The sequence below is a fragment of the Ambystoma mexicanum genome, chromosome 4p (assembly GCF_040938575.1).
Source record: "Ambystoma mexicanum isolate Mex_15411 chromosome 4p, UKY_AmexF1_1, whole genome shotgun sequence".
NCBI classification, from domain to species: domain Eukaryota; kingdom Metazoa; phylum Chordata; class Amphibia; order Caudata; family Ambystomatidae; genus Ambystoma; species Ambystoma mexicanum.
Genome location: NC_090927.1, coordinates 561357813 through 561371911, shown reverse-complemented (window position 1 = coordinate 561371911; position 14099 = coordinate 561357813).

Here is a 14099-nt window from a genome sequence, read left to right as displayed (position 1 = left end):
GAGTAAAGGGGACTCAGTTTCTTTCTGGCCTGTGTGGACCCGAAGATCATGAGCTCAATTTTAGAGCCGTTAAGACACATCCAGTTGTCCTTCATCCAACTCTCGATGGTGTTGTATAAGGTTGAAAGTTTGTCGCTATCTTTTTTGTGATCCCCACTGAGCTCAAAAACAAGTTGGGTATCGTCGGCGAAGTTCGTAAAAAATATACCCATTTGGGACAGCATGGTGCAAAGGCAGCGCATGTACAGGTTGAACAGTAGTGGGGAGAAGCTGGCTCCCTGTGGAACTCCACAGTCCACTGGTTTGGTATTTGAGGCTTTATTTCCCCAGACAATCCTGGATTGCCTATCTTGTAGGAATGAAGCTATCCACTCAGTTGCCCCTGGTGAGCAGTTACCTGAGTTTTCGAGGGCCTCTCAGAGTTTTGTATGATCTAGCAGATTAAATGCTGCCGAAAGGTCCAATAAAATTAACAGGCCTGATTTGCCCTTTTCCAAGATGGATAACATTTCGGTCTGGAGGTCTAAGAGAGCTGACTCGGTACTATGACTGGACCTGAAACCGGATTGTTGAGGGTGTTATAGGTTGTTGTCGTCTATGTAGCTTTGGAGCTGTTCGGTAGCTACTTTGTCCAGAACTTTCAGCAAAAAATTGCAGTTTGTTATGGGTCTCAGATTAGCTGGATCTTGTTGGTCTAAGTCGGGTTTCTTGGGTAGAGGAGTGACCGTGACTGTTTTAATTATAGTAGGTACCGTTTGGTCCGTAAATGAGGCATTAAAGGATAGTTCCGGGACTTTTTTTTATTGTCCCTACGGTTCGGCCATGTGTTTTTAAGCAGAAATCGGTAGATCGTAGAAAACTTTCCTATGGACCTTACCCGACTTTTCGTCCATTAACGCACTCGAAATCAGCTGCCATTTTGTGATAATCCTATCACTTTCCGCATCGCCCTGGCTGACCTGCTTTTGCGGCACTAAATCAAATCCCCCGCCCCTGAGCCTGACATCAGCAGACGCGTACCGCCCATTTCCCAACGCCAAAGTACGTTCCGTGTCAACAATCGCTGCGCCTCAGCTAATGGAGTGTCGCCATGGAAATGGCAGGACGCCTCTTTCCTCAATAAGTATAAACACACCGTTTCACAACACACAGCAGCCGATTTCCGATTCCATTCCTCTCTCTGTGTTACTTTGAGTATTCTGTCACTCGTTTCTGTGCTCTGGTCAGCTACCTTCGCCGCTTCTAGGCCTTGTGAACACTTGTACCATCTCTGTAAATTATTTTACTTTCTTTACCACACAATGGCTACAATAATGCCGTATATGTACGAGCCCGAGTACATCGAGGAGGAACTACTGGAAAGGCAAGCACGCGAAAACGATGGGGATTCGGACGGCAGTTAGGAGGACCAGTCAACGGATGAAGAGCCTGGACCATGTCGCATGGACGGCGTCTCCACCTGGTGCACGTGCAATCGGTGCGAGCTAATGCCAACTGAGGAGGAGAACTGCTGCTGCCGTGAAAATTCCGGGTGCTTGGCCTACATTTCGGAAGGCGAGCCAAGTCCGCAATGCATCACCGAGCTGCCAGAGTTCGGGGAAGCCTGCCTCTCACGGACCGTGTTGAGGATGATGATGGTGCTTATGCACGAACTTCGCGGCACTGTTCGTCCGCGTAATCCGAGTAACGAGTAAGTATACTCTGGTTGTGATGTCAGTGATGCCACTACTATTTCATGGTCGTCTCAAACATATAAAATTACATCTACATATCATTCGAACGCATGTAAATTGGTTCCATTGCATCTTTCTTTTTCACAGGTGGTACAGGCTGGTGGCCTATCGTTGCTTCACTTGGTGGCTTCACGGGAGGCTCGGACACCGCGTTCGGAGAGTAATACCTGCCTGTGCGGTACTTGCCATTAGACAACATTTCCCCAGCGACAGTGGACAATACCGCGGATTTTCCCTGGATGTGCTGCAACCGGAACTTTACAATGTGTAATGTTTATTATTTATGTTCAATTGAAATTAAGATCTAAAATAAAACCCAACATATATTTTAACAATGGTTGTTTTGATTTTTTAAATGAATCTAGTGTGTCTCCATTGAATAGTCTTCCTGTGCCTTGTCTTGTCACACCACATGTCTCCTGCCAAGCATCCTCCCTCACGCTGGCCGCCCACCTTCAATCCACATAAGTGTGTCTCCATTCACGAGTCTTCCTGTGTCTTGTCTGCACGACCACCGCCCCAATCCACCCCCCGCCCTATCAAAGGCAGTTCGCACCGGGGTACTTGCGCTGGCAAGTGGAGCTGTCAGGGAGCGATAAAGGCCAAGAGGTGCCAAAGACCATGTACACTTCAAAGTGGTCTATAGAGCATGGGTTGTTGTTCCCATGTCTACCTCCAGACCCCGTGTCTCCTGCCAAGCATCCCCCCTCACGCTGGACGCCCCCCTGCAATCCACATAAGTGTGTCTCCATTCACGAGTCTTCCTGTGTCTTGTCTGCACGACCACCGCCCCAATCCACCCCCGCCCTATCAAAGGCAGTTCGCAACGGGGTACTTGCGCTGGCAAGTGGAGCTGTCAGGGAGCGATAAAGGCCAAGAGGTGCCAAAGACCATGTACACTTCAAAGTGGTCTATAGAGCATGGGTTGTTGTTCCCATGTCTACCTCCAGACCCCGTGTCTCCTGCCAAGCATCCCCCCTCACGCTGGACGCCCCCCTGAAAACCGCATAATGCCACGACATATACACGTCATTCATTCACAAACACACCCCTGTTTCGAATTCTTTATAACCCACTTCATATTTCGAATGAGAACTTCTTTGCGCTTTGCTAGTCAACCCGTGAAGGTGCTGGTTATCTGCTCTTCGTCTCTGTGAACTTCCGTGACCACTTCGAGCGTACTCGTCAGTTTGCAACCTGTGAAGTGCTCCCTGTTCTACAACAACAAACTACTCTGATCCCTGCATCTAACTGTTTGTTCGTCAAGGTAAGGCCATGTACCATAATCATTTTGCGTCCAATTTTTTAATTTATATCTATTTGCTAGTAGTCATCTTGCATCCATGTTTTGTTTTCGTTCAAGACAGTACATGCAAGGAACTAGTCACATGTTCTGAGTTTAGTCAAATTATTTTTCTATTTTTTTAAAGTTATTCATATACTTATCCACATGTGAATAACGTGTATAGTTCCAAGAACCAAACCGAACCTTGCATTGGACCTTTTATGTGTCATTTAATTTTTTAACACATTGGTATTCATTGAGAATTGTTGATCTTTACTTTTCAGAACTTTCCACAATGCCTGCCTGTTCCATTGGCGGTTGCCCTTCGAAGACCCATAATAAATCTGAAGGTACTAAAATGCATGTTTTCCCTAAAACAATAGATCAGATAAGAGAATGGGTCCGATATTGCGGATATCCACCGTCTGAGCTTGAAAGTAGAGTCCTAGAAGTCTTTGCGGACAAGAGGGGTGATCGATACCGCATCTGCAGCAGGCACTTTAGCTCAGACATGTACTCCACATCATTGCTAATAAAGAAGAAAACACCGCGAGTGAGGCGAAAATTGCTCTCAACCGCTATTCCCACTCTATTCGTCCACATCCCTCCACTGGTGAGTAAAGTTTACGGATCTAGCTCTCGGCCTTGCGGTAGTGAGTAGCATTAGCTAACAATAATTTCCCCATTTATGTATCCACTCAATATGAAGGCGGAAGATTCTCCATCCGTGTCGTTATTGCAGTCATCAGCCACTTCAAGCGCCTATCGGGTAATCTTACTTAGCTATTCTGCCACTGACTTGTTTTAGGCATGTAAATCAATACTTTTAATTTATCGTGTAATTATTTCACCTAATGGTACACCCTAGTACTCGTCCACTAGTCTTTGTTTTCAGTTATAATTATTGTTATCCAAAATAATGCAAGTACTGTCTTTCAGGGAGATGCTGAGGAGTCCAACGCATTGACGACAACCGTTGATGTCACTCAGATGCTCGAGGTACGTTTCCGGACAGTTCCATCGATGGAGATCATCAGATCTTGCATTCTTGTAGCGTGATTGTTACACACAATGTTTCTTTCATTTTTAGCCATTGATATGTCCTTCTGTCGTCGCCCTCCTATGTGTCTTCTTTTTTCAATATTGTGTTCATTACTAATGAAAGTCCTATGTTTCAGGGAGTCGATGGAGCATTAGTCCAAGAAGAAGGGGGAGCATGCAGTTACGGGTCGGCGCAACAGCTTGCAGAAGTGCGCATCGCAGTTACAGCGTCCCTTGATGTTCTTATGCATTTCGAGGTATGGATACTGACAGTTCGATCAAGCAAGGTCATATGACGTGATTACATCCGCTATACTTCCTTCTTTATTAACGCAAGTACTATGTTTCAGGGAGATGACGGAGCTTCTTCTACAAGAACATCACCCCTAGTAGTCGATGCAGATCTCTGGGTGGTGACACTTCCAACGATCGAGCAAATCGAATCATATTTAGATATCCATTATTTATTTTTGACAACTGATCATTTGTGCAGGTCTATTTAGATGAGCAGTTGATGCCTGCACAAAGTTTATGTTCTTTCCATACTAATGCAATTACTGTGTTTCAGGGAGTTGCTGAAGCGTCATCTTCAATAATATCATCAATGGAAGTCTATGCGGTGCCCGAGGTATGGATCTTGACAGTTCCATCTAACTAGATCAACAATGCCTGAATAATTGTCGTTTGAATGTTCTACACAATGCGTTCATTCGTGTTTTGCTATTGAGATGTACGTGGGTATTGGTCCCCAAGTACATTTTGTGTTTTCAATATTATTATACATACTAATGAAAGTTCTATGTTTCAGGGAGTCGATGGAGCGTTAGTGAGTGATGGCTGTGCTTATCGTGAAAATATAGTCGTTGCATCGCAAGAGGAAGTTGAGACATGCACACACGAGTCGGAGCAACAGCGTCCAGATGTTGAAGTTCGAGGCAAGAAAGTTTCAAAGAAAAGAAAGCAAAAGAAGGTTAGTGTCCCGGTCACTATATTATGTTGTTTTTCACTGTTAATAGTTCAATACTGTAAGTTGTGTTCAAACTGAACATCCCTTTTCCAATCTGTCCTCTAGTTGCGAGTGGGTGTACAAACTAGATCTACACAGACAGTGAAGCGAACGAGAGATGTTGCTTGTCAAACCTTTTGGCAGGGACTTGAGACTGGAGATGCATCGTGCCAATGGGAAGAATATGAAGTGATTGACAACGGAGCTATACCACCACCAGCCATTGATAGTGAATGTCCTCCTGGTAGTTCGGATGCAGTCGGAGATCAATTCACAGAATCCACACCCGCAAAAACCAAGACCGCGAGAAAGTTGAAGAAATTGTTTTATTCTCCCATCGCCGGAGAAGGAACAGATGTTTCAATGGAAGAGAATGTAATGGACAACAATGAAACACCATCAATATCACTGAACATAGCGGAAGACGATATCAGAGATTGTACCTATACTGTGAGTGACATGTCCTCAACGTTACAGGCCGAACCAGCTGGGATGCAGAGTGACAGTATAAGGAAAGAGGCCAAATTCATTGTATTCGATAGTTGTTTGATTGATATTATTATTATGCTGAAATGTGGGCATTTGGTTAGTGGGGAAGTATGTGGGGAGCCATTGATTAATGTGACTCGTGCAATTCGAGGCACTAACCTTAAAATACATGCCACCTGTACACAATATCATCCGTTCTCATGGTCTGCACAACCCATGCTGGGGCAACTGCCAGCAGGCAATCTACTTTGTGCAGCGGCCGCACTTTTTAGTGGTTCAAGTTTTAAAAAGTTAGAGTATTTCTTTCAGTTTGTGGGAATCCATTTCATTGCGAAAACTCAGTTCTACAAATACCAAACCGATTATCTATTTCCAGCCATTAGCGCAGCTTGGAGAATTGAAAAAATGTCTATTGAAAGTACATTCGCGGGCAAACGGTTCAGGCTAGCCGGTGATGGACAGTGCGACAGCCCAGGATTTTCAGCCAAGTACTGCACCTACCACTTTCAGGACATGGAAAGTAAGAAAATTGTGAGTTCGGTGGTCGTGCAGGTGTCACAAAGTACATCCTCAGTGGCCATGGAGAAAGTTGGCTTTGTAGCATCATTGCAAGAACTACAATCGCGGGGAATGGTGATCGACCTGATAGCCACGGACAGACACGTTTCAATTGCCAAGACAATGAGAGAAGAGTACAAAAATATAAATCACCAATTTGACGTATGGCATCTTGCAAAATCAATCAATAAAAAAATGTCGGCTGCAGGTAAAAAAAAAGATATGCAAGGTATTTCACAGTGGTCTAAGTCAATCAGCAACCATCTTTGGTGGAGCTCAAAAACATGTGAAGGGTCGTTGGAAATTCTACTGGAAAAATGGCGGTCAGTAATGCTACACTGTAGCAACGTTCACCGCTGGAACACGAACCAACATTTCCACAATTGTGAACATGGCCATTTGTCCACAGAGGAGGCACGGAAGAAGAAGTGGTTGATTCCTTCATCACCCACTCACAAAGCCATTGAAAAGATTGTATTTGATAAAACTATAACAAGAGATTTGAGGGGACTCACGGAATTCTGCCACACAGGAGATTTGGAGGTGTTCCACAATATGTGCCTAAAGTACAGGCCAAAACGATTGCATTTTGGCATGGAGGGCATGATAAATCGGACTCTTCTAGCGGTCTTGGCACATAACCATAATGTTGGCCGTCAACAAAGTAGGACGACCGGAACTTTAGGGACGCTTCGCTACAATAAGGCCTTCACTAAAAGAAGTAAACAATGGGTGATCAAACCAGTGTTTGAGGATATGCAATATGAGTTTATTGAGAGACTTATTGTTGATGTCCTAGATAGGCACATACATGGAGTTGTGAACGAACCTGTGCAGGGGACAACTGCATTGCCACCCAACATTGCCTCTGTTCCATGTCCACCTAAAGCAGAGCTCATTGAGAAATACACATCACGGTTCAAATGATTGTAATTTGATTGTCTGTTCTCTCGAGTCTCCTCATGTCGCAGGCCCATTGAATATGTGTATCTATGTTGTGTGTAAATAAAAGTGATTGCTCAGTGTACATGCAATGTGTCTCTCCATTTTGCCCCTCCCTTCACCGTGCAGTAGTGCGAACCACCCGGGTGTCAACTGTGACTTTGCTCTAGAGTCTCCTCATGTTGCAGGCCCATTGAATATGTGTATCTATGTAATGTGTAAATAAAAGTAATTGCTCAGTGTACATGCAATGTGTCTCTCCACCCTTGCCCCTCCCTTCACCGTGCAGTAGTGCGAACCACCCGGGTGTCACCTGTGACTTTGCTCTCGAGTCTCCTCATGTCGCAGGCCCATTGAATATGTGTAGCTATGTATTGTGTAAATAAAAGTGTTTGCTCAGTGTACATGCAATGTGTCTATTCCACCTTGTTCATTTGCGCATTAAATTAAACCAAACAGTAATATAAATCATTTTTCAAAAAATATAGAATGTCTCCGTATTTATGGTTTTCTGGGGCTGCAAAGCACGCAGACAAAATGCAAAGATGCAGTGTAAATTTCAAGTCCTGTGAGATGGCCTTACACTGAATGTAGCTAACTAGGAATGTGTGCTCGTTCAAAGTGAAGGTCAGCTGCTTTGATTTTTTGCTCGGGTGCCGGAATGGCCCACGACTCAGTATAAGGTTCTATTGTTATTTGACCTTGACAGGCCGGGACCATCCCGAAAGACTTCTTTTTGGGGGTGTGGTGCAATAACGTAAGAAACGATAATGAATAAAATTTCAGAAACGATAGCCATTTAATGTTCGTTCATTAGAAGAAATAACGTCGGCATAGAAGGAGTGGTATTTCGGGGCTGCCCTACGCACAGACACAATGGAAAATGCAAATATAATGTAAGTAACTCTTTAGATGAGTTTATACCGCAATTTAATTACTATACAGTAGCTTTAAAGACAGGTTAAGTTGTACTTGTTCGTTCTATGTGGCATATTGTTTTGTACCGCGCACTATCTTGAGGAGAACCATCTCCTTTTACGGAAGCACCTCAAAACCTTCCTCTTTGCTTCTGCTTTCTCTCTCCCTCTCCCCTACTACAACTGGTCCACTGTCTGCGACCTCGGTCCTGGGCCCTTCCACTCTCCACCTGCACTGCCTCCCTGTCAACCCCTGCACTGGGGGACTGTCTCAGTATCCTACAGCCCCCCCCTTCCCAGCACTTGTTCTGCACTTACCTTGCCTCGCCACGCCTTGAAACACTTGTGTATAGGCGCGTTGCAAATGCCATATTATATCATATCAGTGACGAAGTGGTCCACTGGCGCTCAGGCGGCTCTGAAAAAGGCGGAGGAGGTGGGTGGGTTACTGGAAATGACGTATAATACCCAGTTGCACTGTCCTAGCTATGAAATAATTTCCCAACCTAATATATAAAATGAATAATTTTAATAAAGATCTGATGGTGAGACTAATTTCATTTTTTATGTTTTTAAAACAGGTACATCCTTCATTATTGTCCGTGTCACGAGTACCAGACACCGGCGGATGGATTTTACAGCCGCCAGTTGCTTCTCCGCGTGAACAACGTTACCACCCTGACCATTTTATGGGACGATCGCCAAGTACAAGTATGCCCTTACGCGGTACTAATGGCTAGATGCAACATACATACCGTTGTGGTGGCCTAGTGCCTCGTTGTTGGAACAGCCATGCGATTATCAGTGCGACCGAAGAGCTTATTTTATCGTAAACCAACACCCTGTGTACTGCACACGAACATCGCTTGCCTCAAGACGAACTATTTTGGATCGAGAGCAAAGAAAAATGCAAATCGCTGAATATTCTCTAAACATTTGATGTCCAATAAATGTACTTTACCAAATGTACCGTGTTGCTGTTTGATTTTAAAGTACAGTTTCATATTCCGAATTGTGGCGCGCTGTGTTGTGAGCTGATCTGTGTTGGTTTCCGGGTTCTGTGTGGAGTCGCGTAGAAGACGCCTGGGCGCGTTTGCCTACGCAGCACAGTCACGTCACGGATAGAGGCGGGGAATATGAATGTTTTGATAAAGTCTGTTTCAGGGGCGGGGGATTTGATTTAGTGCCGCAAAAGCAGGTCAGCCAGGGCGATGCGGAAAGTGATAGGATTATCACAAAATGGCAGCTGATTTCGAGTGCGTTAATGGACGAAAAGTCGGGTATGGTCCATAGGAAAGTTTTCTACGATCTACCGATTTATGCTTAAAAACACATGGCCGAACCGTAGGGACAATAAAAAAAAAGTCCCGGAACTATCCTTTAACCATTCTCCTGAAGAAAGGGGCAAACATTTCCGGATTGTATAGGATGAGTTTGGGTGATAATATGTTTTCCGAGCATGAGGTACATCTCATGTTAGTGAGTGTTTTCTTCACGCCTTCTAAATTGGAATTTGGGATTTGCTAGCCCATTCCTGATTTCTGTTTGATTAATCTTGATCGGTATGCTTGTGGTCTGACAATTAAGAATGGTATCTCTGGCTTTAATGATTTTATTGTGGAATGCAATTTGAACTTTCTCACAATCTGTTTCTGTGGGCTGGAATGGTGGGGTGAGTGTTGTGGGTTTATCTATGGATTTGAGAATCTGAAAGAGCTTCCCCGTGGAGTTAGCCGCTGTACTAATGAGCTTGTTGTAATAGTTTTTCTTAAGATCAATAAGTTTGGATTTGTAAATGCGGTCGGCATTCTTCCAATTCATTTTGTTTGTTTCAGTGGGTTTTTTTAACCATTTCCTGTCGAGGTTCCGTTTATCTTTCTTAAGATCGATGGCTTCAGCATTAAACCATTTTTGGTGGCTGGTATTAGGTCTAACTTTTTTGTTTTTTAAAGGGGCTTGGAGGTCGAGTAGTTTTTTCATGCTTTGATTGTACATCAATATGATGTGTTCGCATGTGTCCTCATCTTTAGTGTCAGTCATGAGTTTATTCATTTCTTCAGAGAGAATATTGCTCGTAATTTTTTTCATGTTCCTGTCAAGTACAGATTTAGGTGTATTGTCTGTTTTTTCCTTTTGTGTTTCAGAATCAGGGAGGTTTCTATTTTGAAGTGATCTGACCAAATACATGGATAAGTTCAAAGCATGGTCACATTGGTGCTATTTGTGACAATCCAGTCAAGCTGGTTCCCTGTGGCTGCCGTGGGGCCCTTGATGATTATAGAGAAATCGTTATTCTCTAGATCCTCTTCAACGATTATGGCTTGTTGGTCGTTTTGATTACCCCTCCATCTGTTTATATCTCCCAACAGTATGGTCTCGAGTGGGGTGATTTGAGGTTGTTGAGAATAGTTATAAATTCATCGTTAAAGTCAGATATTAGGGATGGGGGTCTGTATATGACAATTATGTTAATGCAATTGTTATGCGTGGGTGTCAGTTTGAGGTGAATGACCTCACATCCTGTGCACTGAATCGGAATGGAAAAAGTTTGAGAGTATTTTTTGCGATTATCGCCACACCTTCGCCCTTTCCAATTTCTCTATTTTTTGAATAGATATTGTAGTTAGGTGGTACTGCGATATCTATAGTAGGTCCCACTGGTTCTTGTAGCCATGTTTCAGTTAGGCATTAAATTTCTAACTTCTCATCTACAATGTAGTCGTGGATATCTTGTGCATGTTTTGACATTGACCTGGTATTAAGCAATGCAATTTTGAGGTTAGCATTTTCTGTTACTGTCTCCTGGGCTGCAGTTTTATGGGGGTCCGTTTTAGGTAGTGTGCTTCTGCTCTGTAATACGATTGGTTTGGGTGGGTCAGGTCTGGATCTAAGAAAGTCTTGGACCAACCCTTGGTGCTGTAGTGTAGTGGCTTGGGACAGTAATTCACAAAGATTTGGGTAGCCCATACCTGTGTATTAGATGAAGTTGAGCTGCGTTATTAATCCGGCAGTGCTTCGTGCCGTGTGCCGTTGGACGCCGTGGACCAGCGTAGACCGGCTTCGTCGCGGAAGCGCCGGCACTGAAGCGCCTGACGTTTCCTTAAGGCGACGTTAATTCCTAGGTGTGTGTGCTTGTGTGCCTGCGTCAGCAAGGTGCCGGAAAGCACACAAGGCACTCGATTTAAGGATATTACGTTTTCAGATGTATAGCCTCCCTCAGAATGGAGAAAGATAAATCTGTGTGGGGGGTCAGATTTTCCTCTTCTAATTGCTTCAGTTTGAAATGTTTGCTGGAAAATGACATATTTGTATGTTGCTGTAAGAGTATTTGTTTGGGGAGATTAAAAGTGTTTTTCTGTTGTGGAGTGGCCCAGGCGAAATAAGCAAGTACTCTACTAATGAAGGAGGGGCAGATCTCTTTGTGAACAGGTGACTGTAAGATCATTTCAGCTGGGACACATCACACAAACGTAAGGAAAAGAGCAGGATGAATGTTTGGGAAAACAAGAAATTCATGTTTCTCATCTGCGTGAAAACAGGTTGTTTTAAATAAATGCATGAATAAAAGCATGCATAAATAAATATTAAAACGAATGAGAAGAGGTGATGGGATTCTTGTCACTTCTACAACCAAAGGCTTTCCTCTACCCCTGAATTAAGTGTACTAGACCCACCTCTCAATACGGGCTGTCGTTGTAGAAAAAGAGGTAGAGAAAATCATACACTTGTCACAGTGCATCCAAGATAAAGTTTACAATAGACCGTTGCAGTGGCATACCAACTCTCACTCATCCGCAAAGGACTGATTTACTATTGTCATGCCATATTTTGGGAATACTGTTAAACCTCTTACCAACCCACGCCTTTCTAAAACAGGCTCAATATTCTTTAAGACAGAACATGGCAATGTATATAGATGTCTCACAGTTAATTCACATGCACGATTATTCATCAATTGATTTCCAAAAAACACTTAATAAATGCCCTCAAACTCTCCTGCAAATTACAATTAATTTTATTAAGAGAAAAAAGTGATACAAAACAGTGCAACTATTATTTAGACTACACATAACTCACTAAAAATGAGAAAGGCTATCAATGAAAACACTTCTATTATTTGCTAGCCTATACCCCTACTTAGAAATCAACCAACCAAAAAACACAATATCGTCCTAAAGACAATTCTATGCTAATCAATTCTCACTGACAGTACATCTCCCCCTTTCTCAAAGTGCTATTCAAACAGGTAAAACCTTCTCTCACACTCATACCGGGCTTTTGTGATAGTAATAACCTCAGAGCCTGCTGCTGGAGGAAGGCATGAGTTGTACAATTAAAAAACCATGAATACATTCACAAAATATCAAATTCAATGGCAGATTTCACCTAATAATCCACCATTGCCTGTAATGGCTATAACAAAGCATTACAATATATTTAGTGACACTTGGGTGTGATCATGAGGCAAACACAAGCCATATCTTAATAATGGGTATTAAGCTGCTGTTGTTAAGGGTGCTTCCCTACACATCTCAAATAAAATGAATAGCTTCCACAAAAGCAGAAAATGGAAGCTTTTGTCACCTCTACCATCAAAAACCACAAAACAACAATGTTAGTGTTTCAAAAGCTGCAAAGAATTCCAGGTCAGAAAAAGATGAACAATTTGCCCCTACTTCCTCGATAAGGCAAAATGCAGAGGTGCATGCAGCTGTTTAGTCCCTCCGCTCTGCCTCACTCCAACAGCATGTCATGATGATTCTCGACCAGCTCTGTCTTACCCCTCCCAGAACCTCCCTTTACATACTCTCCAGTTTGTTTGTTTTGCATATACTCATTTTTTTTTAATCAATAATGCTCTCCGAGAGTTTTGTTTACATATTTGCAGGCACATGAATCAACAATATTCTCCAGTTGAATACATCTCCAGATGTATCTTTCAACAATATTCTCCGATGGCATCCCGTCTTTACCAGAAGCCACATCAAGTTGCGTCTGGTAACATGTAGTAGTACATTGTAGTCCATCAGAACATTGTTTAAAGTGTGCTGGAACACCAGGTACTATGCACATTAAACAGTCACTGGATTGCAACCCAGAACCTCTGTTTACAGTTGTGTTAAAAAACTACGAATGTAATAATGTTCATATCTCCTGTTTTTATATCCCCCTGTTCTGCTAACATACACGACAGGGGCGTGAATTACTCTTGCAAGTGCATTTCTGATTTTGAAACACAAATATATTGCCCCATCCCAAGCATGTCATATCGCCCTGAATTTTTTTCTACCTGGCATTAGATTTAAGATTCCCTCAGTCCTGTTTGGCTTTGTCATTCCATGTCCAAATCATGGACTATGGATACACACTTTGAACTTATGGACTTGCACATTTAGAATCAGATCAAAAGTCACGGTACAGCAAGGAAAACTGTGTCAAGGGTCAGGACCCTTGCTCAGCTGAGCCAGTATAACTGGTATGAAAAATAAAACTGCTCATGATGAACAAGACGTTTTCATGGTGGTGGAGGATTAAAGTCCCTCTGTAAGGATGGGCAGACCAGAAAGCATCATAATAGGTCACTTCCAGATGTGCAAATAAAAAAGGCGGACTCTCGGAGAATTAGTGAATCTATTGGTTTGGAGGTCAGAGGGATAAATGTGCCAGAAGGCCTAACAGTAAGTTTTCTCGATTCTTCTCAGGTCAGGTGGTTGTTACTCTATAAAGGTAAAGGTTCAGTAGGGCAGATCAGATCAGTTAGGTGGGGTCTGTTTTCCATCATCTGAAATGCATGCATCAGCCTGGTTTCGTCTTCAATTCCGGCGCCGTGACTTGGACCTGACGTGCAATGCAGGGACCATAGAACTTGTGGTTGATGGTCTCTTGAACTTCCCAGCACAGGATCAATCAAGTGGTAAGGATTACTGGCTAAAAACTCGAGGGGGTTGTGAGGAGAAGGCTAACCATTAGGGGAGTGCTTGCAAGGGCCGCTCAGGAGAGCAGGGGATTTTATCGATTATTAAAGAAGATGCATATTTGTTTTGGGATTACACTAATATGTGTTGAATGTTTTGGGTTGGCTATATAGTTTTTCTGTTTATCTTTGCGTATCATGATTCTGGAAGTTA